General features: G+C 43.5%; 1 pseudogene; it reads left to right on the plus strand.

Annotated features, from left to right (window-relative positions):
• The first annotated feature begins 12,219 nt into the window (after positions 1 to 12,219).
• LOC117018503 (60S ribosomal protein L14-like) lies at positions 12,220 to 17,686 on the plus strand (annotated as a pseudogene).
• Positions 17,687 to 24,449: the final 6,763 nt, after the last annotated feature.

Below are 24,449 nucleotides of genomic sequence, written 5' to 3' on the forward strand. Positions count from 1 at the left end.
GGAGCGAGCAGGCTTCAGTGGGAGCCTTTTCTACCCATGTTCACTGGTGTTTCCAGTTTGCTGGCTTTCTAACCTCCGACTCTGGGCTGGATGATGCAAAAAGTAGACCCAAGGAGCTCACCAGTGTGTGATCCTTTGGTATATTAGTTTGCTAGGGCTCCCACAAAGTAACACAGACTGGGTGGCAAACACAACAGAAAAGTATTTCCTCACAGTTCTGGAAAGTAGACATTCAAGATTAAGGTGTTGGTAGGATTAGTGTTTCCTAGGCCTCTCTCCTTGGGTTGTAGATGGCTGTCTTCTCCCTGTCTTTACGTGGTCTCCCTCTGTGTGTGTCTGTGTCCTCATCTCCTCTTCTTATAAGGACACCAGTCATATTGGATTAGAGCCCACCCTAATGATTTCATTTAACCTTATGTACCCCTTTGAAGACCTGATTTCTGAACACAGTGACATTTGGAGGGATCAGGAGTTAGGACTTCAACATATGAATTTTGAGGAGGGACATAATTCAGCTCATGACACTCAGGTCACAAGGCCCCTAGCCTAGTGCCTTCTCTCCACCTTTCAAGATTTTCTTATGTTTGTTTTCTATACAATGTACAGGGTATTTAGCTGCACTTAGTATGAGGAATAGGGCAGAGTATGGATACCCCATCTTCCCAGAAACAGACATCCCCATTGAATTGTCAGACTATTAAACCAAGTTTGATGGTCAAAGCAAGGGCTGAACTAAGGCCAAGGAGCAGAGCTCTGAGAAGTGACTCAGCATAAAGGAAAGAGAGACAAAAAAATCACAGCTAAGGTCCAAGAGTCTAAGGCATTTTAGTAACAAAGTTGCAAAAAATAAGGTACTGGGTGGCTTGGGATATAAAACAGAGGGACCTCAACTAGCCAGAGAAGCAAGGAAGGCTTGGCTCTAAGCCAGCATTGGAACCCATCCAAGCCACTTAAGCCAGACTTGTGAGCTCACCTTGGGAAATGGCTCTTGAGTGATTCTGGGGAGCCATCATACCTTGGGAGGAAGACCACTTAGCTGAGGATAGGGAACCTGATATCGTGTGTGACGTAGACAGGAAGCCACCTCTCATCTAATGGGATGATTGCTGCCTTGATGAATTGACAGGCGTCTGTACTGAGGCCAGCAGGATCCATGCAGCTGCACCTGTGACAGTGGCAGATGTCCCACTGTGTTGACCAGAGTGATCGCAGCCTCCATACTCCTATAGTAGAGGCCGCCCTGGTGCTTGTGAAGCTGAGATCAGCAGACACTGGAGGCTCAACTGGGGTGGCCACTCTGACAGCCGTCGGGGCAGGTCCAAACTGCCCCCTCCCCCACCAGGCAGCAGTGGACTGACGAGCACTGTACCTAGGATTTCTCACATAAATCTGGGGAAGTATATCCCCTGGAAAAACCTGCATTTCCTGCTAGTCATGTAAGTGGCTACAGAAGCCTCATGATTTGTGATATTGATGTAAAAATGACCTGACTGGTTGGTACTTAGCGGGTACATTAAGGGAAGCACATCAGTCTTTATTAGAGCTCTTGTCTGAGCCTCTGGGCTATGGCCAGGAGGGGAAACATGGGTTCTAAAAATGAAAACATCATTTCTTATGCAGGAAGTACTCCGACACCGCCTGTTTCCTCACAGCCCTTCAGTTACCTTGTCATAGCATTTGAATTAGGATGGCGCAACATGCTTTGGAAGTACACGAAAGGGACACCGTCTGGAGTTGAAAGATGTCCCTTGGGGTTGGCAAAACATATCCTGATTCCCACCTTCATTTTATGGTTTTTCGGGAGCAAAAGGAGAGCTGGACCTGCACACACTCTGTAGACACAGTCATTGCTGACCCTCGGACAGGCGTGTCCCCTGCCCCTGGTACCAGCCCTGCAGTCCCCAGTTTCAGCTCCACACTTGATGGGGACGAAGGATAGAATTTCTCTTTATTTGTTTCCTCAAAAAGGCCGTCCCCGGGGAATCAGGGGGAAACTACACTTTATGACCCAATGCTCTTATTAAGCTGGGAAGAAGTAACCATATTGCCACCTGCTGTCTCGGGCAGATTCTTTAGGAAGAGGACAGTGGTGCCATTTTGGTGGGAGTAGACAAGAGCTGTATGTTGTCACAGAGAACTGTCTTTGATTGTGTATTAAACTCAGGTCATGTTTACCTCTGGTCCCCTCTCCTAAGGGCTACTGCCTAAGGGTTACCGCCCGTAGCTTGAAGCCAGGACCCCATGGATGAGACCCTACTACCCTTCACTCCACCTTGTAGTTATTATGCTTGACTATTCCCTGTGTTCAAGCCATAATGTCTTTAGCGTTTAGAGTGATCTTTCTAAAATGCAAATCTGATCTTGTCACACAGCGTTAGGTGCCTGACCTCTGTGCCCTTGTGATATTTATATACCTTTATCAGCACTCTTATCACACAGTCTTCAAATCCTGGTGTACCTCTCTGTCTTCACCACTTGGCTATGAACTTCACAAGGACTATTACTCACCTCACAGTCCTGACACGTGACAAAAAGCCTGAAACATAGTTGGCCCTCAGTGTGTACTGGTTAGAGAGAGAGAGAGAGAGAGAGAGAGAGAGAGAGAGAGAGACAGACAAGCTCTGTGGACGCCTGATAGGATTCTGTCATGTTGCATCATCATTGTCATCACAAAGAGACCAAACATAAAGTGAAAAATGGCAAAGACTCAAAGAAAATAAGTCATGCAGACTCAGGAAAGACCTAATTAAAAAGCTACTCTATCTGCTGCGATTTTCTATTTATAGCTGAAATATGAGCATTCCTGACAGGAAATATAAATTATAGCAAACCTAAGATTTTAAGGCAGTAGTAGGTTCAGGCTTGCTTAGTAAGTCATCTCTGTGCTCACGAGGTGGGATGTTTTTATTCACATGATTTTTCCATTTTGATGAAATTCTTAGTTCATTTCTGTTTTCTGTGTGAGGTGACATTCCTAGGATGAATTTGTTATTCAGGGATTGGAGGGAGAGAAGGGAAAGGATCCTTTTGTATAAAACCTTTTGCTAAATACATGTGAACTTCATTCATACACTACTGCCCTCAATACACCTTAACTCTTGTTCACAATGCTGGTTTTTCGGGTTATATTGTAGCTGCTATGTTCAGAGAGCGTCATAAATAACTTTTTTTTCCTTTAAATTAAAGTTTATTGGGGCAACAATTGTTAAGTTACATAGATTTCAGGTGTACAATTCTGTAATATATTACATAAATAACTTTATAATGTTTCACTAAAATCATCACAAATCAAACCAATGAGAAAAGCAAAATCAATAAGAAAGACCTATAGCTTTATGCTAAATACTAAGAGAAAAAAGCAATTGTGTAAGTAATGAGACCCACAGTTTAAAAAAATTTTTATTGGGGAATATTGTGGAACAGTGTGTTTTTCCAGGACCCATCATCTGCAAGTCAAGTCGTTGGCCTTCAATCTAGTTGTGGAGGGCGCAGCTCAACTTCCACTGCGGGGGGCGCCGCCCACCATCCCATGAGGGAATTGAACCGGCAACCTTGTTGTTAAGAGCTGGTGTGCTCTAACCAACTGAGCCATCCAGCCACCCGTGAGACCCACATTTCTGAAACCCTGACACCCAAGACCTGGATGGACGTGCCTGCAAGTCCCCTCACTGGAAGCACGGGCAGCATTAATCTTTCATGGAGATTGCTTTTTGCTTTTTGGGGAAAAAAAAGTCTCACAGGCTTTTCAGTTCTATAGACAGTGTTCTTTAGTTTGAGGATAGTTCAGATGTTTTTAAAAGATAAAAATGATAAAAATGTACAGACCTCCCCCACCCCGAGTGCTGAGTTAAAGTGTTTTATTACAATCCTTTAAAAATATGTGTTTTAGACATGATTTGAAGTCCTGGTCCTTGTGACTCTTGTACAACCTTAAAACCAAGATAAGCTGTGTTTGTTAATTTTATGTGTCAACTTGGCTAGGCGTGGTACCCAGGTGTTTAGTCAAACGCCAGTCACTGTGAAAGTATTTTTAGATGAGATTAATGCTTAGATGGTGAACTGTGAGTAAAGCAGATGGCTCTCTGTCACGTGTGTGGCCTTGTCCATCCAGATGAGGCCTTAAGAGAAGAGAATGAGTTGCCCAGAGAAGGAGGGAATTTGCCTCCAGGCGGCCGTGGGACTCAGCTGCAGCCTCCGCTCTTCTCTGGTCTCTTGTCTGTGGCCTGCCCTGCAGACTTCAGACTTGCCAGCTCCAATAATCGTGTGAGCCAGTTCCTCGAAATCTCTCTCTCTCTCTCTCTCTCTCTCTCTCTCTCTCTCTCTCTCTCTCCTCTCTCTCTCTCTCTCTTTCTCTCTCTCTCTCTCTACACACACACACACACACACACACACACACACACACACACAGCCTATTGGTTCTGTTTCAATAGACAACACTGACTAATACATAAATCCACTAGTTAAATATCTTCAGACTACAAAACCAATAAAATTGAAATGAACAGTTCTAACATAATGTGACAGAAGTCATCAATTTGTTGGGGTCTCTGGTGGTGGGTTTCAGGGTGGAAAGATGGCTTCTCAGGGCTGTTTCAACATTTCATGTGTTTCTATATCTGACTTTAAAAACATAAATGCCAAGAAGAGTTGTTCATATAAATGCATTGTACATAACACTATAAATAACTTCAGTTGTTTTTTTGAAAGTCCTGGAAAATCAGAACTTACACTTAATTAAAATTTTACCAACAAGCAATCTTCTTTATAATTCTATAAAGCTGATTTATTCAGTGGTGGATAAGATTAGTGGTGTAGCATTACTTAGACCTACATTAAATATTATCTAACTCAATTACTGTTGGGACTGAGAAGAAAAACATCCTTCACTGTAAATAAACTCCTTACAAGCAGCAGCTCACATTATCATGTGCTGCAGCTGATTCAGTTCTTCCATCACTTTATTCGAGCTGTCACAAACTCTTCCTTCACCCAGTGTGCCATGATACCACCTGGGCTTCAGTTCACAAACATCACAAGTGCAAATGCAGGCAGTAAAACGTGTTGCCGGCGTTCATTTATAAGCTGGTCCACCAGATAATCCAGAATATACTTTTGTCTTTTTTAATTCTCACTGAAATGAAAGCACAATATATTTAAAATGACCACATTCTTTTATATGCAAAGAGCTCTTAAATATTAATTAAAAAGATAAATAATCTTATTCATAGAGAAGAACATGAATAGGTAAGGTGCAAAAATGATTAAAATGGTACATAAACAAATGAAAAGACTTCTGTTCAAGCACGGCAAATGAAACTCACATTTATCTTTGCTTCCTCCTGTACCCTGCTAAAACTGCAGAAAGAACTGAAAAAGCACAACTCCACAGTGAGAAAGAAATTAGGGCAGCTGAGTCACACAGCTGTCATTGTGGGAGCCAGAAGCAGACAGACACGCGGCTCTTAGACATCTGAGCAGACGTTAAGGCCACAATGTGGAGTAGGGACCCACACAGAAGCCTAGAGGAAGCTGAGTCACACTGCAAACCGCAAAAGCACAGGGACTGGGGTTCCGGGCACCTCTGAAAACAGTGGTATGAAGTGAGGCCCAAACCAGGAGGTTCTGATGAAAGTATTTAACAAGAGTATTTATACTTCAGGGACCTTCTCTCCTCCAGTGGCTAAGCTCTGTCCCTGTGGGGACAGAGCCAGGAGTGTAGTTTCCAGGCTCAGCCTCACATGGAAAGGTGCTGGCTCAGGTAGTAAATGGCCATCAACTGTGATTGGATGGCCATCAGCTGTGGCTAGTTGGCCGTCAGCTGTAACCAGTGAGCCATTGGCCACTAATATAACTGCTGTGGCTATGCTAGCAGCAAATGGGGGCTAGCAAGAAGATGGGGGCTGAGCTAGCAAGGGGGGATTGCAGTTAGCACGGCGGATTGCAGTTAGCAAGTGAGGTTGGTTGGCAGAGAAGCGGACGGCGGGTTGCGGATCGTGAGGCTCCTGCTTCCGGTGTCTCCAACCCAGCCGCCAGCGAGACTATAGTGGTATGACCCCCTATCTATGGCTTCGTGGGTGTTCCTCTTTGGCCTCACCATATCCTGCGTTCTTATTTGGGGTGCGGGAGCTGAGACCCTGCATGACAGTCCCTCCTCTGTCCTCAAGAAAACTGAGGTGACTCTTTCTCCGGATGTGGAAACACCAGGTGCGACTGAACACAGGGCAAAAGCAGAAGTCCACACACTAGGTAGTGACAGCCCTCATCCCAGTTTCCTCCCCATCTTGTGGTAAGAATGTTCATAGGCAGGAGACTGGAGGGTTTTTCTCTGGGGAAATTAATGAGCCCAATGGAAACAACCACAGTGAATGGCCTTTGGAGGTTTTCCTACAAAGCATTCCCCACCTGATCACCCTACAGGAAGCCAAAAGTCAAAAATTCCCATCCATACATGTAAAGCTTCCAAAACAGGATTTTAGGGACTTTCAAATATGAATAAACCATTACGAATTATCAGATATCCCAGAGATGCTTATAACATGAAAGACAGAGTCATTGAACTTCCTGACAGCAACCCAGAAGTTAGAAGACCATAGAAGGATGCTTTCAGAATCCTGGGGGAGTTATTTTCAAAACAAAACTCCAAATGCAGCCACGTAAATATTAATACATATTAAGTCTATAGAGAGAATAAAGGCGTTTTCAAACACTGTGAGGTCTCGAGAAGTTTGACTTTTAGATACCTTTTCACAGAAAGCTCCTGGATGATGTTCTTCACCAAAATAAATTAGTGAGCAAAGAAAGAGGAAGATGGGGTGTTCAGAAAATAGAGAATCCGAGAGGGGGCTGGGGAGGAATTCCTAGGTTTTCCTGGAGAAGAGAAAGAATCCTAGAGAATCAATGGTGCAGCAGGTCTAGGGAGGAGACCAAATTGGAGTGAACTGACAGAAGGCTCCAGAAAAGACGCCTTGGGGTGAATGGACCGCCATACTACTTGAACATATTGGAGAAGATTTTTTAAAAAATTCTGTCAGAGATCTTGGAGATGAAAGGTGCATACAAAACAAAGCAAATAAAATATGAGGCAATGATTAGCTCCAGGAAAAATAAACAACACAAGGAAACGTATCACAGTATACAACGTGACTTAATTGTAAATGATACTTACATGAACATACTAATAAACCAATGTGCTTTGCTGTAACCAACAAAGACAGAAAGAAGTGTGTGATGAAGTGTGGGCCTGAAGAAACAGTGTAAGGGGTTGAACTTCGTATCCCCTGTAGTGGAAAGTCCCTGGTAATAAGAAACACTGAAAATTAGGAGTTACTATTACAACCATATTATTTCAAAATACGAAAGAAAGAAGAATAGGATAAAAGCATTGGTAGGCAACTGGTGTTCTCATTATAAGCTTGGTTATAACGTAATTTTTAAGCCATATGTGTGTATTATTGGTCCTTGCCTCTTGAGTTTCATGCCTTTGTGTAGTCTCCTCCCACAGTGAATAAGTAATAGGACATGGTTACATATAGGAAGTGTGACTTCAGAGAGCAGACCACTGATGCATCGGCACTGCTTTCTCTCTTGGGTCACCTGCTCTGGAAGAAGCCAGCTGCATGTTACAAGGACACTGGAGCTGGGAGGAGTGAGGCCTCCTGCCAACCTCAGCCTTGCCAACCACGAGAGCCATTTGAAAGTGGCTCCTTACACCACTCGAGCTTTCAGATGGATGCAGCCCCATGACAGTCCCTGAGCCAGAAACACCCATCTCAGCTGCTCTTGAATTCCTGAGCCATAGAAACTGTGAAATAAGACACGTTTTTAGTCACCAACTTTGGGGGGTTATTTGCTACACAGCAGTAGATAACTATTATGAACAACCACAAACTAGAAAAGCTGATTATGAAAGTGCAAGAAATGACACCAGAAATTTTGTGGTATGTAGGGCCCCTGAAGGCGGTGGTGGGAAGGCTTGACCTCTATTAATTGAATGGGAAGTTCAAGTTGTGGGTAGTGTGAAGGCGGTCGCCATGGCACTGTTGGCTTCCCAAGCTAGTGGCGAAGTGCACATATGGGTTACATACAAAGCAACTAGAAGGAAATTTTAATAATGAAGCTATCTGGATGGTGGGATTATAAGTAAACATTTGCCTGTTTCCTTAAACTGTTTTAAACTATACACATTTTCTGCAGTAAGCATGGCTTACAAATTTTTTGTAATTATGGTATAATATGCATAACATAAATTTTACAATCTAACCATTTCTAAGTGTACAGTTCAGTGGTGTTAAAACATCCACATTGTTGTACAACCAATCTCCAGAACGCTTTTCTAATCTGTACCCATAAAACAACTCCCCATTCCCCTCCCCCAGCCCCTGGCACCTTCCTTTATACTTTCTATCTCCATGAATTTGACTAATCTAGGTGCCTCTATAAGTGGGACCATACAGCATTTTTTTGTGTGTGTGTCTGGCTTATTTCACTCAGCATCATGTTGTAGCAGGTAGCAGAATGTCCTCCCGCTTTAACGCTCAATAATATTCCCTTGTCTGGATGAACCACATTTTGCTTATCCATCCATCTGCTGATGGACACTTAGGCTGTGCATTTGTCTGCTCAGGCTACCATAACTAAATACCACAGACTGGGTGATTTAAACCACAGAAATTTATTTTCTCACAGTTCTGGAGGCTGGAAGTCCAAGATCATGGTTTTGGTTGATTCAGTTTCTGGTGAGGGCCCTCTTCCTGGCTTGCAGATGGCTGCCTCCTTGCTATGGAACACGTCTATGATGGAAAGGGCTGTGCAGAGGTTATGAGGGATGAAGAGAGCCGGAGACATGCTCTTGTTCCACTCCCTCATTTTACCGACGAACAGCCTGGGACCCCGAAGCAGGTGCTGCCAATCCCCCTGACCACCTCTAAGTTAGTCTGAAGCTTCAGCAGAGGGTTCTCAGAAGCTGAAGGCTTCCCTCGGGCATCATTTCTCTAGTCCTCACCCACAGAAAAGTCCGGGTGCAGGGCCAACTTCTACAAAAGCAGGTGGCACTGTTGGATTGCTCGCGTCTCTCAGATGGACAACACTGAGGTGTTTCTACACTGTTTCTTGAAGCACCCAGAGGGATTGAACCCCAGCGCCCCAGCGTGGCCCAGCCATTAGCACCCCTTTACTGGCTTTTCTCCCTCCACTTTCTCCTTATCCCCACTCTTCCTAGGACCACCTCTCAAATAAGTGACTGGTCCCAAATCCTTGTTTCAGACTCTGCCTTTGGGAAACCCAAACTAAGATGCTCAGGGAGTGATGCTAGCTAGAGATGGAGCTGGTGCGAGAACCCAGGCCGTTTGATCACACTTTAAGTTGTAGTTATCAGAGCAAATGTATGTTTGCAATAATCTGCTCACAATTTTATCTCTGCAACCAACCAACCAACCAACCAACCAACCAACCAACCAACCAACCAGCCAATTCACATGGTGCAGACTAATAGGCCAATTCAGTCTGTAGAATGAGAAGTGTTCACAGATAGAGAACGTGAGCTGCCGTCTCCCTAGAATAGCCCAGGGGTGAATGACTGAGAACACCAGCTCCCGGGTCAGAAGACTGTGCTTGGAGCACCAAAGGAAAGCAAGAGGAACAGGCGGCATCCAAGATATGTTTCTATCCACCCAAAGTGGGCCAAAGAAGTGCGCTTCTCTCTCTTGGAGGCAGTCTGGCTACAGAATAAGAGCTTTCTTCTGGAATGAGGACATCCTCCCCCTGTATAGGACAGGAAAACCCACATTCTGACTCTGCTTCCCCATTTCTCCAGGTTCCGTGAGCAGATCACACCCCAGTGTCAATATGTCTTGTATTCAGATATGGGTTACCCAAATTGGTTGGGGTGCATGCTTGGAGTTACATTCCAGTCCCAAGGGTATGTATGAGCTCCTTATCCCACTGGGCTTAGGGGCTAGCCTCTTCAGCATCATCTCTTGGGGGACAGGTGGCTCCTAACTGCTGTGTTAGTTCTCACTCATTTCTCTCAAATGGTGCCCTTTCTCTGAGTCCTGAGAGCATCCCCTTGTGAGGTCACCACGAGTGTCTTTGAAACCTAGCACTGGGTAGGAACTGGGGAGTACAGGGGGACATCCTCAATTAGAAGAGTGTCATGAAATGACTACGCTGTGCAAAAAACATAAAATCAGGAAATGGATTTCTTAACTCATTGTCTAGTGGTGCCACGAACTGGAATGAGTTTCTTTGTGTTCTCACGTCTTTCTTATTCCAGAAGAAATACCCAATGTGAAAGGAAATAACTCAACCACTGGGGGGACCCTTTGCCTTTACACCAGAGACACCTGACCGAGTCACCCTGACTGCCATCGGTGTATGTCTGATGGCAGATTCTCTTCTTAACTGGGTTACACAGAGGCAACTGTCCTGGAGCCTTGTCACCTGGATGTTGTGTAGACTACTGAGTGCCAGAATTACCAGGCTTGGTTTTCCAGCATAGCCGGGGACAAACGCAGAGTTGGATTTTGGGGGGAAATCCTAGCGGGTAAAGCCATACTTTTTGAACTTGCCTGGAAGCGGTGGGCACAGCAGTGAGCTTCCAGAGTTGGAAACACTAGAGGCATCATGGAAATTTTAGGAAAATTATGAGTATCTTTAGTGTGTGTCAGACATGAAAAGGCCTGGATACTCTTCCATAAAAGTCCAGAAATGTGGAATTTGTTTTGTTCCTTACTTCTGGAGAGCCTCCAATTAAATTCATATTAGTTGAATTCAATTAAATTTAATAGATATGGTATTTGAGTCGTTGGGAGTGTGCAGGGTACACACTCGAATGCACACACACACACACACACACACACACACACACACACACACAAACCAGAGTGATTTTCCAAGATGCCTTTCCAAAGGAAATCAGGTTTTAAAAGGTCTCCATCGGACTCTCATCAATCAAAACGCCACCGAGCAGCTGGGCCCATTCAGCCCCGCACAATACCTGCCAGTGAGGCCTGTCTTCCCAAAGGAGTCCAGTGGGATTTCTGCCTGAATGGGAGCCCAGGAGAGAGGGCAGAACGAGGTCGCCAGCCCTGGGAGCCACAGGGGAACACGTGGGGCCGGCTCCATCTGCAGGAGCCTGGCAAAATGGGGAAGCACAGAAGAGAGGGGATTGATAAAACCTCCAGGCTAGTTGCCAGTGGTGTCAGTTGTGTGAATGTTTTTTTCTTCAAGAATGAAGGGCACTGTGTCCCCCTCACGAGGTCCTGGAAGGCTGACGATGATGTCACTGCTCCAGTGTCAATGCCCACCAGTATCCCTCTCCTGGATGCCGTGCCTTAGGTCTGGGGTCGGAGCACCAGTCAGGAGGTTTCAAAGGGAGAGAGGAAAAGGAAATCATGTGATATACTTCAGTGATTTTATTTCTGCAGCCCGTCCCTCCAGGACCAGGGAGCAGATAAGTGAGAAACTGGCCCACTAGGTTCTCTGGGCTGCGTGCTGTCCTTAATTAGACAGTGTCTAGAAATTCTCCCTTGGGGTGTGTTTAACTGCCTTTATTTTGAAGGTGACCAGATAACTGGGCACGTAACTTTCCAGTCCTTTAGTAACACTCAGCTATTAATCCACACATCGTGACCTAAATAGTCTCCTTTCTTTCTTCCTTTCTTTTTTTTTTTAAAGAAACACATTCAAGAGATAAAATGATTTCCCTTGGACTTTTCTTTCCTCCATTTTGGCAGCTGAATTCTGAATTGTCCAACAAAAGCTACCTGTGCTCCTGTCTAAACCACGCTGCATCTTATAAACACTCTGAAGTGACAACTCTCAGTAAATGAACCCCTGCGAAAGATTGGGGCTGCATCTTCTCATCTAATTCCCATAACTGCAAATTACGCATTACTATACTAGTCCCATTTTACAGATGGGGAAAGCAGGCAATTAATGAATGGGGGAAACAGGAGCAATTACATGACTTGCCCATTTACAGACTTAGTGAGGGAGAAAGCCCGAATTTGACCTGGTGTGTGCGACTTGCTTTGCCTGGCTCGCCCACAAAATCTGCAAGGTCTCTCGTCCCTCTAACTGGCATCACTCAGACCCACGCTCCATTCCGTTTTAAATGAGACCCCTTTGTGATCCTCAAGAAAGACTGGAGAAATGTGTGCATCGCAGGCTCAGCTCCCAGCGGCCTACACACAGAGCGGCCTTTGTTGCTGCGGAAGAGGGATGTGCACCCTGGACTCTGAGCAGAGGATGCCCACGGCACCTCTCCCTGTGCTCCGGAGAGCGCGGATCTTACAGACACTGATCACAGAGACGGCCACCGCTACCGAAGGCAAGCAGCGATCTCCGCCGTCCGTCTGGTTCGGGACAAGCAGACACCCCGTGGGCCGCACAGCGCGGGACACACCTCGCAGGCCACGTGGAGCTCAGGCAGGACCGCACGTCTGAGTCGGATCCCGCGGGGTCTCCCCAACGCTGTGTGGACCGCATGACGTAACAGAGTTTCAGCGCAGTGCCTGGAAATCAGGGAAGAACTCCGTAACTTGTGAATATTATTTTCCAAAACAGATATGAAAAAATCCTAGAGGGAGAAAGAAATGGATAATGACCACAGCTTCACGACATGTGTGGGCAACGCTGAGCAAAATGTCGCTTAGAAAACAGTGCTTCTCGCCCACCCATTTCGAAGCTCTGTGTCACCGTCAGTTTCAGGATCCATCTCACGCTGGCGTTACGGTGGCTTTGCCCACCTGAAAATGGCCTGAGGAGAAGCCGACCTAGCCTTCTAAAGCCATGGAAGTCACTTGTATGCAACATAGAAATCGTGTACAGGTAAACTGCAGATTCCCTCATTTCACAGGGTCCCTTTGAAAAATCTTCCCCTAATGTGACAAATGTTTCAAATTAAGATGATACGGTTTCCTGGGACTGGTCTCCAAACCATAATATGGCATCCGAAGAGCTAGTGTTCTGGAAACTCCCTGTGTGGGGCTGAATCCTAGCCACCTCCTAGCCTACCTGTGTGATCTTGGGCAACTTACTTCACGTCTCTGTTCCTCAGTTTGTGATTTATTCAGTGGACACTAACAGTACCGATCTCATAAAGGTTAGATGAGATGATGTGCATAAACACCAAACAGTGCCCAGTACGTCGTAATGTCTGTTATTATTTATTCAACAAACACTGGTGAGGACCTACTATTAATACATACATGCCGGGCACGGGAAGAAATCAATATCTTAAAAAATAATAGTTACACTGTGTGATCAGTGCTGCTTCTCACACTGTATTGGAATTAGACAATAAATGTGGATTATACACCAAGTGCTACAGATTCACATCGAAGGAAGCAAATAAATCTGCTGGGGCCGTTGAGGAATGAGTCACAGAAGTTCAAATTTGAACTTTGTGTTAAAGACATGCAGAAATGCCTAGGCAGAGAAGGTGATTGTCTTAGGCAAATATTATTGGAGCAGAAACCAATTTGAATAGACTCAAATCAACGAAAATGGAAATGGGAAGCATGAAGCAGCCCTGGGGGCCGTGGCTGGGAAGCAGCGCCTGCCTCCTGGCTCTGGGCTCCATCTCTTGGCACTCTCAGGATCAAGTGTCCTCACCTCTCTCTTGTCTTCTGTCCCCGGGACTCTCATTTCTGCCCCACCGCCTCCTGTGCCATCGGAAGTGTTCTCGATAATCTCCCTGGTACAGTCCTCTGTGCCAACTCCAAGGAATAGCTCTCTGCTGGTGCAGCATAGGGAGCGGGTGGGAGGCACGTCTCCAACGTCCCTGAAAGCAGGGTCCGGGATTGTTACAGGCCGAAGGGATTGGCTTGCCAGTGTGGCAAATTACATAATCAGATTTCTCACTTTAATACAATCTTTCATTCCTGAAAATACATGTATGTCTTTTAAAAAACTCACTGCCGGATTTTGTTTGCTAATATTTAATGTTGCAACTAATTTCACGAGTGAGAACCATCTGCAATATTCTTTTGCTGTACTATCTTTATCTAATTTCAATATGAAGGTTTTACTAGTCTCATAAAATGACTTGAGGAATATTCTGTCCTTTCCTGTGTAAGATTGAAATGTTCTATCCTTAAGTGTTTGGTAGAATTTGCCTATAATGCATCTGGGTCCATGATTGATTTTTGAACTATAGATTTCATTTCTTTGCTGGTTATAGAACAAGTAAAGTTTTCCATTCCTTTTTAGGTTACGTTTGATGATGTGTATTTCTTTTGGCATTTATCCACTTCATCTAAGTTTTGAAATGTGTTAGCGTGAAACAATTCATATTATATTTAAACTGCTGCATCTATAGTGATAGCCCCACTGTATTACTAATATTATTTATTTCTGCTTTCTTCCTTATCTCCCAATTAATATTGCCAGTGTGATCTATTTTATTAGCACTTTAAGGAAGATTCTTAGCCTTATCAATCCTTTTCATTGTATGATTGTTATATATTCCATAAATTTTTGCCATCTTTATGATTTTCTTTTTCTTGGGTTTTACTCTACAATTCTTTTTTTCTTTTTTTTTTAATTTTTTCAATTTGTATGCTTAGCTCATTCAATTTGAGCTCTTCTTCTTTTGTAAGCACTTAAGACTGTAAACTTTACTAGTCACACCAAGTTTAGGATGGTTGTATCTTCCTGATAAGTTAAATCTTTCATCATTTTATAGCGTCACTTTGTATGTATAGTAATGTCTATTTTTGTCTTTATGCTTTAAGTCTGTTTTGGTTAGAATTTGCTTGGAGTATACTTTTGTGTCTTTTTATTTTCAGCTTTTCCTTGAAATTTTAAAATGAGTCTCCTAAAAGTAGCATACAGTTGGATTTGTAAAACTTAATCAATGTTTGTCTTTTAATTTTACAGTATAACCACGTGTATTTATTTGATTACTGATATATTCAAATTTATTCCTGCTTTCTGGTTTTCCTCATTGTTTGTTTTGTTTTTTTAAAAAAATAGAAGTTTATTGATATGTATACCTTGTGTATACCTGGGAGATAATCAAGGAAAAATGAGTAATTCTCAGAGGTGGCTTAGAATTCAGGCTTAAATGTCATCTTCAGAAAAACAGAGAAGAGTGTGGGGAAGGTCACGTGTGGGGAGGTGACCAGGAAAAATGTGGTAAACAAGAATAAGGTTCATTATACAGATTTAACTTGGCGCCTTCTCTATTGATCAGAGTTTCTTGTGATTTGGTCATCCTTCTCTTCCTGGTACAGAGAGATACCCTTACAAATAAATTTTTTTTTTCTTCTTTATAAAAAATATTTATTTAAAAATTACTTATTTTTTTCTGTTACAGTCGACATTCAATATTATATTAGTTTCAGGGTTACAGCATACTAGTTATACATTTATATAATTTATGCAGTGATCCCCCAATTAGTCTAGCACCCACCTGGCACCATACATGGTTATTACAATATTATTGACCATATTCTCTATGCTGTACTTTACATCCCTGTGGCTATTTTGTAACTATCAGTTTGCACTTTTTGATCCCTTCCCCTTTTCTACCCAACCCCCCCAACCCTCCGCCCATCTGGCCACCATCAGTTTGTTTTCTGTATCTATGAGTCTGTTTCTGTTTTGTTTGTTCGTTTATTTTGTTCTTTAGATTCCACACATAAGTGAAATCATATGGTATTTGTCTTTCTCAGTCTGACTTATTTCACTCAGCACAATACCCTCTAGGTCCATCCATATTATTGCATCTTTTTGTTTTTTCTTGCCTTCTTTTGTATTGATTGGGCTTTTCTTATTTTCCTTTTCTTTTTCTTATTGTTTTTGTTACTCTAATGGTTTGGAAATTTGCTCTAATAGTTTAAAGCTGCATTGTCTTAAAGGTAGCCAGTAGCCACATGTAGTCATTAAGCACTTGAAATATGAACAGCACAAACTGAATTATGCTGTAAGTGTAAATTACACATCGGGTTTTGAAGACAAATTTTTAAAAAATGCACAATATTTCATCATTATTTTTATATTAATTAAATGTTGAAAAGATTATTTTTGATGTATTAGGAATAAAATATATTATTAAATTATTTTCACCTATTTCTTTTTCCTTTTTTAACATGACTCCTGGACATTTTTAAATTATAAAAATGTCCTGCATGTGTGGCTAGCATTGTATTTCTGTTGAACAGCTTTGGTTTAAAGATTACACTAAATATTTTCACATATCTATTTAACTTAACAAAGTCTAATGTTAACAAAATTCTTACTTCTTCTTGGACAATAGAAAGACCAGAATCATTTACCTCAACACAGACCTTCCCAACTTATATGCCTGTATTTTAGTTCTTTTTTTTAAAATAACCTACATGTTAGCTGTTATTATTGTGGTTTTATGGAGAGTAAAGGAGAAAATTATATAATTATCTCAACAGATGCAGAAAAATTATTTGATAATATTAATAGCCATTCATGATTTGGGGGAAAAAAGAAAAACAATGTAAATAAGCTTAACTTATTTTTCTTTAAAGCACCTCAAAACATAGCAAACATCAGACTTAAAAGTGAAATGTTGCTGTCATCTTGTTAGGGAGGTGCAGTTAACTTGTCGGCCAGTGCAGTGCCGTGGGGCGGGGCGATCGGGATTGGAAAGGGAAAAACAAAACTCTCAGGATTTGAGCACGATATGATTGTCTATCTAGAAAGCCCAAAACGATCTGCTGGTATAGTATTAAAACTAATAAGTGATTATTCACTGTGTGCTAAACGCAAAATCAATATTTTGACTGAATTTCAATTGCATCTCTACATAACTACATTGATCAGTTACAAAAGGTAATAAAAATAAACAGCATACTAGCAAGAAAAATGTAAAATGCCTAGGAACAAATCTAATATGAAGCCCTTTATGAAGGAAAACCATAAAACTTTGTTGAAAAACATTAAAGCTCACCTAAATAATTGGAGAACTATGCCATAATCCTAACTAGGAAGCTTCAATATCTTAAAATGTAATTTCTCCTCAAATCAATCTCTATTTTACTGTAATTCCAATAAAAAATTCCTACACAGCTTCTTGCTGAACGCGGCCAACATGGTGTTCAGCACTTCGTGGAGGTTGTCCAGGTGGCCTACGTCTGCTTTGGGCCTCATGCCGGAAGCTGGTCATGACTGTGGATGTTATTGATCAGAACAGGGCTTTGGTTGATGACCTTGCACTCAAGCAAGGAGACAGGCGATGCTTTTCAAACGCATGCAGCTCACTGACTTCATCCTCAAGTTCCCAGGCTGTCCCCGCGAAGTATGTCCAACAAGCCTGACAGAAGGCAGATATCAGTACAAAATGGGCAGCCACAAGATGGGCCAAGAAGAGTGAAGCCAGAGAAAAGAAAGCCAAGATGACAGACTTTGATCGTTACAAAGTCATGAAGGCAAAGAAAATGAGGAACCAAATCATTAAGCTTGAAGTTAGGAAGCTTCAAAAGGCAGCTTTCCTGAAAGATTTTCCCAAAAAAGCTAAAGATGCAGCTGCAGCAGCTGCTGCAAAGTTTCCAGCAAAAAAAATGGCTGCTGCAGCAACAAGTCTCCAGCCCAGAAGTTTCCTGCCCAGAAAGCTGCAGGCCAGAAGGTGGTGCCTCCAAAAGCTCAGAAGGGTCCGAAAGCTCCAGCCCAGAGAGCACCTGCTCAAAAGCCATCTGGCAAGGAAGCATAAGAACATAAAAGGCTGTTATAAAAGTAATAAAGGTTCTTTTTGATAAATTAAAAATAAAATTCCTACACAGTTGTTTTCTACCCTCTTTTTCTTCTCCACCTTCTTCATCCCTGCCTTCCCCACACCCTCCTCCTTCATGTTTAATAAAACCTGCAAACCTTATTCTAAAATTTATAAGGATGAGCAAAGGCTTAGGAATAACCATGACACTCCTTACAAAGAACAAGGAGGGAGACCTACCTCCTAAATATAATAATTAAGTTATAATTTTCTAAGCTGTGATCATTAAGACAGTGTAGTATTGGCACGGGATATGCCAACTGAACTATGGACATGACAAAGACCTGGAAACAGGCCTGTGCATATGTGGATATTTCATTTATGGCAAAAGTAGCATTTCAGGGGAGTGAGGAAAACTACATGAAAAACAATATTCTAAAATATTTTAATGAACTTAAATTAGGGCAAAAGGAATTTTTGCACAGGACACAACCACTATGAATCATAATGGAAAGATGCATATATTCGACTACATTAAAAGTAAGAATTTCTGTTCCTCGGGAGATACCATAGAGAGTGGAAAGATAAACCACAAGCTGGTAGAAGACATTCACAGCCTATGTAGTTGACAAAGGGTTAGTGACTCAAATATCTCACCATTTAATCTGCATCCATAAGAAGAAAATAAATAACCCAAAAGAAAGATGGACAAAAGCTATCAACGGGCACTTCACAATGGAGGAGATCCATGTGGTCAATGAACATGAAAAATGCTCCATCTCAGTAACAAACAGGAAAGTATAAATTAAAACCATAGTGAGGTACCTTGCGGGAAACAGCGTGATGGCTCCTTAAGAAATTAAAGGTGGCGTTACACATGACCCAGGATTCCACTGCTGGGAACGTACACAGAAGAACTGAAAGTGGAGACATGAACAGATCTTTGCACACCCGTGTTCCCGGCATGTTAAGAGGAATGTGGGCATCAAGTTCTGGGAAACTCTGCAGCAAGCCAATGAGTCTGACTTATCATTCAACGAAAATGTCTTGCAAACCTGGTGCTAAAGACTCAAGAGACAAGACTGCCCAAATGGCGCTCACATTCCACTGGGCCTTAGACGGACCGAGATTGTCCATTTTAAAAATGTTTCATCCAGGAGGTTATTTGGGATGAGGTAATTAAAGTGAATGAAGGGATAAGGATTTTGGTTTACCAATGAGAAAAGACTTTGAACAGCTTGACAACCAAAAAAAAGAGTTTTTCTGTTGCCATCTTCTATTTAGAAAATTGATCCACTGAATTATGGTGACAGAAATTAATGAATCTGAGCCAAAGAGATGAGCACGTGTTGTAAATTTTGAGGGAGTTGTCCTGGGCTGTGAAGTTTGGGGAGGTCAGTTTCCTAGACATCAGTAAAGACGTCATGTTTCTACAGCCTCTGAATACAGGCCTCTGTCATTCAAAGTCAGTGCTCTTTTGCTCCTTGCTGCAACATACAGAAAGGGAATTAGCCTTCCCTGGTGTGCGGAGAGTCGATGCAAACAGCAGCGACATGTTATTTATTCCCATTAATCCTCACAGAGTTTATACTGTTCATTTTCTACATGTGTAAGTGGCCAGATCCCAAACTGCATCCTACAGGGAAGACCCCTGGTCCAACAGCCTGTTGTATTGTGGCGTCTTCCTCTGCAGAGCCCACCCCAATTCCCGCCATGTCCTGGCTGCATTCACCTGTCACAGCCTCCATGGGTGCCCAGGTCCTAGCCACAGAGGTCAGGTGAAGTCTGGGCACTGGGGGCTTAGGGCAGCCAAGGCTGAGAACCTCTGCTCTGTCTTTCTGGTAACTTACAGTCACACACACACATACACAAAGCTTTTTATTCCAACAAGATTTACGATTAGTCATTTCATGCTTCAGAATTGTATTCAATCAATACAAGTGGCCTTTACTACATTACATTACTTTCCCTTTTTCTTTTGTAATCAAAAAAATATATTTTGTTTTTTAATAAACCTAAAAATCTCTAAGGAGGGATCATGATGTGATCTTTTTAAAAAAGGTCTTAGTTCTGCTAAGCAGTTTGATGTGTTTGTGGTTGGCAAATGTGAGGGCGAAAGCCAGAGAAAAATGAATTTGCATGGTTTAGCAGTAACTCAGAGGCCACCATAGGCGCTGGGTAGGAAAAAGAGAAATCTACAGCTTGGTTTGGGGGAGGACCACAGAGAGTACCTTTTATGCATTAATTCACTTATTCAGAAAGTACATATCAAGCTCTTGTCACATCCAGAACGGGCATAGTGGTAATCCTGCTAGCGGTTCAGTAAAACAGAAGTATCTACCACCACAGGTTTTAGACTCATCATCACCCCTTCTAAACCTTCCGTGACATCTACAATCTTGTCACTGCTTTCAGTCTGGAGCTGGGAACCGGAGGTGCTGAATTTGCCAGTCCACCGAAGAAATGACTTGTTGGGACACCTCAGGGCGCAGGTGCTGGGGAGCTCCATGCAGTCACAAGACGCTGACCCACGGAAACTTTCAAAAATGGCACAGAGCATAGGAACTTGGAATTCCTATGGGGTTCCAAGAAATCCTGTCTAAATTTCTGAGGCCAGGCAGTCCCAGCGCAATTTTGGGTTGTTCTTTGATGCATCGTTTTTTCCCACCACATCCCTAAATACTGATATTTAACAAAGTTCCCATCTCACTCCTCTCCTCAGTCTCTATATTTTTCCAGAGAAATATGTCAACCACCTATATAACTGGGACTCTTAAATCTCTCTGGTTCCTGCCTCACGATCTTCTGGGTTCTGAGGCCCTGGTTTTCAACTCGATACTGGACATCTCTCCTCAAATGTCTCACAAATAGTCGAAATAGGCAACACTGAATGCCTTATCTTCAGCCTCGGTTGTGTCTCTCCATGTTCCCTGTGTTGGTGAGTGTCTCCACAGACTGCTTCTCCTCTCCTCGTCAGGCTCCGAGTGCCATGAATTCCATCTCCTGAGCACTCCCACGTTCGTCTCCTTCTCTCCACCCTTTTGGAGATCAGTTTGAATTCAGGTTCAGCATCTCTTACCCTGTCGATTACAAGAGGGGCCTATTGGCCTCCCATCTCTCTCTGATCTAATGCATCTCCGCACTCTTAGTAGAGAGGAGGTACGATTCCTAGGTGCCTACCCAGAGCCATTTGTTTCTTTTTCCTTCCCAATGACTTCACCCACCTCTTCCTTCCTTACAGAGCATCAATTTTGTTCAGGTGTCCTCCCTTCCTCACACAGCCCCTGTGCCTCAGGAGAAGCTCACGCCAATCTTAGTCCCAGGAATTGGTCTAATTATACAAGGGGTGTCCCAGCCCCATTGTCAGCCATTGGTGAGGAACAGGCATGTGATTCGTTCTGCTCAACCAGATAGGAAGACACATTTGTTGAAGCCCCTAAGACATTGCTTTCTTATTCTTAGAGGACTATGAGAAGGCACTCAGCAGATGTGACAAAGGAAGCATTTAGTCCCAACTGGGACTGGCAGCCATTCTCCCACCACTGGATGAGCCAGCCTTACACCGAAGCCAGCCTTGTGGACAGCAGACTGGATAGACAGAGGGCACCTCCGGCTGCTGGGTTCACAGACCCACAGCTCCTTGGGCTCCTTGTTGTATGAGTCAGTGGATTTCCTAATAGTGTAAGCTAATTCCAGTTGGCTTTTCTGTTACTCGCAGCCAAATGAATTGTATCAGAGACACAGAGTGGTTTAAAGTAAAACCGTGGTGATGGCGATCCCCCACACAAAGGCTCTCCACTCCTGGGGACACTGCCTTAGTGCAGAAAGCCCCGGATGGAGCCTGCATGGCCTGCAGGGGCTGATGGGCGCTTCCCCACCCAATCTGCAGGGACGCCACGGCGGCAGCTGGAAATCAGCCACGTGGGAGTTTTCACACCCGGACCTCGGCAAACTCTACAATCAGGGCTTGCTTTCTCCAAGGAGCTGGTTGTTAAGCATTTCCCAGCACACACTGCCTTCGCGTAACATTCCAGACCTTTCTCAGCTGGCCCAGGCCTGCCTCTTCAGCCTCTTCTCCTTCCCTTAGTTTACCCGTAGCTCTAACCACACTGAACTTGAAGTTTTGCAGTCTCCTGGCCTTGGGTTGTCACGCAAGGTGCCCTTTCCCTCAACTCTAGGGCTGACTTCTCTGTCAGGCACGAGTTTCTGTGCTTAGTGTCCACAGTACTTTTAGGGGCCCATGAAAATGTTTTAATTTCCTTTTAAATTAAAAGAGAAAAATGAACTTTTAGGTCAAAGAAAATGCTTTAATATGAATATTACATGTTTTTCTCTCCCAGTTCAGTCAGTAAAATATAATGGTAAATATTTTTTTTTATGGAGGAAGACGCCCACGAAGACAGCAGCGCCTGAGCCCGAGTAATAATAGATACCTCATCTGACAGGTGCATCTCTGTGAAGTTTTTCTAAACTCCTCCAGGTTAATCCTCCTAGCCTTTACGATACTTTCTTTATACTTTTGAAACAATTTTCAGAACAATATGGATGCAAAGAAATAAAATTCCTTTAAAATAACACTTACATGTGCATAACTATCTATGCGCTTCACTTATCTGTGACCATATCTGAAGACAATCATTATGTTTTATTCTGCTCTGAGCTCCAGGCTCTTGCTCAGGCTTAACATAATAGGTGCTGTACATCTTTTCTTTGAGTGAATGAATGAATGAATGAATGAATGAATGAATGAATACCTATGTGTACTAGTCTGCTCAGGCAGCCATAACAAAGTACCACAGACTGGGGTGCTTAAACAACAGAAATTTGTTTTCCCACAGTTCTGGATGCTGGAAGTTTAAGATCAAGGTGTGGGCAGGTTGGTCCTTCTGAGCCTCTCTCCTTGGCTGGCAGATGGCCGCCTCTTCCCTGTGTCCTCACACGGTCTTCCTTCTGTGTGTTTCTGTGTCCTAATTTCTTCTTTTAAGGACACCTTGTGTTAACTTGATTACTTCCTTAAAGACACTTTCTCCAAATACAGTCACTAACACTCAGAGGGCTTCTGGGTTTTTAAAAGCTTATTTATTAACAGTGATTTGCATAAAATAGTCTTTTAAGAGGAGCAGCTATTTTCTCTTTTCCAAAGTGTTTATTGGGACATAATGAATCACAGAAACGCTGTCTGGTTGCATCATCCCAAAAGGATGATGTATATACATCTGGTGGGAATAGATTTTTCTTTTGATTGGGGGATGATACAGTCCTAAGCCATATCTTTCCACTGAGGTTGCAGTTCTATCCTTTGGAAAATTGGAAACCATTCTGAGGTTCCAGGCGCCAGGAAGCCCTGTGTGGGATACAGATTTCTGATTGTATCCTGCTTTTCTATTCTTGTCATTTTGGCTTCTCGTGTCAGATCATTGAATGTTGGAGCTGGAAACCCAAATTCCTCATTTTCTGGCTGAGGAAGCAGAAGTCACTTAGTGGGCAAGTGGTTGGACTATAACTGAGTCCCTAACTCTCAGTCTAGGATTATGTCCACCACCTTCGGTTTCCCCTAGCACCCAAGTCTCAGTCATTGCCTGAAACCCTCTCTGGAGCAGGGTGGAATTTGAGTAAACAAGTTCAAATATCCAGTAAATAGATAAATAGTTAAACTATCCCTAGTCTATGGAGGGTTAGAGCTCTGGGCAGGCGGACATGAATTACCGAAGAGAAGGAAGCTCATTTGGACAATGAAACCTGCCGGGTAACACTGGGTTCACACTGTTTCATGCAAAAGTAACGAGCAGCTGTGGTCTGGTCTCCATCTGACAACATCTTTGTTCTTAAGTCTTTTTCTCAGCAGCTGCAGTAAACTCTCCTTAGTGGGATATGAGGTACACCTAAATGTTTGTCCCTTTCTAAGTTCAGAAAAGCTTCGAAGGAAGACCTCATCTAACCTCACATGGAAAGGTATAAGTACCCCTTAGCTTAGCTTTCTATGCTTGGATGTGCAGGGCAAATGAACTAGAATGACCTGGGAGCACTTTTCCTTATGCCCAGGCCTGGGGGTTAAACCCAAACCTGGCTGAGATGATCACGTGCGTAAAACGCAGCCCCGCAATTCCACGGCTCATCCTGAACCCCATCCCTCTCATGTGCTGGCGCCGCCCTGGGTGTCCGATAACCAGGAGCCAAAGCACTGGCTTGTGACAGGTGTTATTCCCCTCAATTGTCCCCCATGTCAGGGTTTCCAGATCCTACCCTGAAAAGTCACTTAGGGCGTAGACTGTGGTTTCCCCAGCTCCAGTTCAGAGTGAGCTATCTGTGTGCCCAGTTGCCTCGGGCTATCATCCAAAAGACCCTGTCACGCGGGGTGTCATGCAGGGTCCCCTTTGGGGTCTCTAGTCCCGCTCCCTGCATAAGAATGCAGGATATGGCGAGGCCAAAAAGGAACACCCATGGAGCCAGATAGGGGAGCCACACCACCATAGGTTCACAGTCAGCTGGGTTGGAGACACAGGAAGCAGGAGCCACAGGATTCGCAACCCGCCGTCCACTTGTCTCTGCCAACCAACCTCACTTGCTAGCTGCAACCCGCCTCTCTGCAGTCTGTAATCCACACTCCACCATGCCATGCCATGCCACCACACTACGCCACACCACCATCTTCTTGCTAGTCCCCCATTTTCTGCTAGCGTAGCCACGGCAGTTATATTAGTGGCCAATGGCTCACTGATTACAGCTGATGACCAACTAGCCACAGCTGATGGCCATCCAATCA

This window comes from Rhinolophus ferrumequinum, chromosome 27 (genome assembly GCF_004115265.2).
Source record: "Rhinolophus ferrumequinum isolate MPI-CBG mRhiFer1 chromosome 27, mRhiFer1_v1.p, whole genome shotgun sequence".
Taxonomy (NCBI): domain Eukaryota; kingdom Metazoa; phylum Chordata; class Mammalia; order Chiroptera; family Rhinolophidae; genus Rhinolophus; species Rhinolophus ferrumequinum.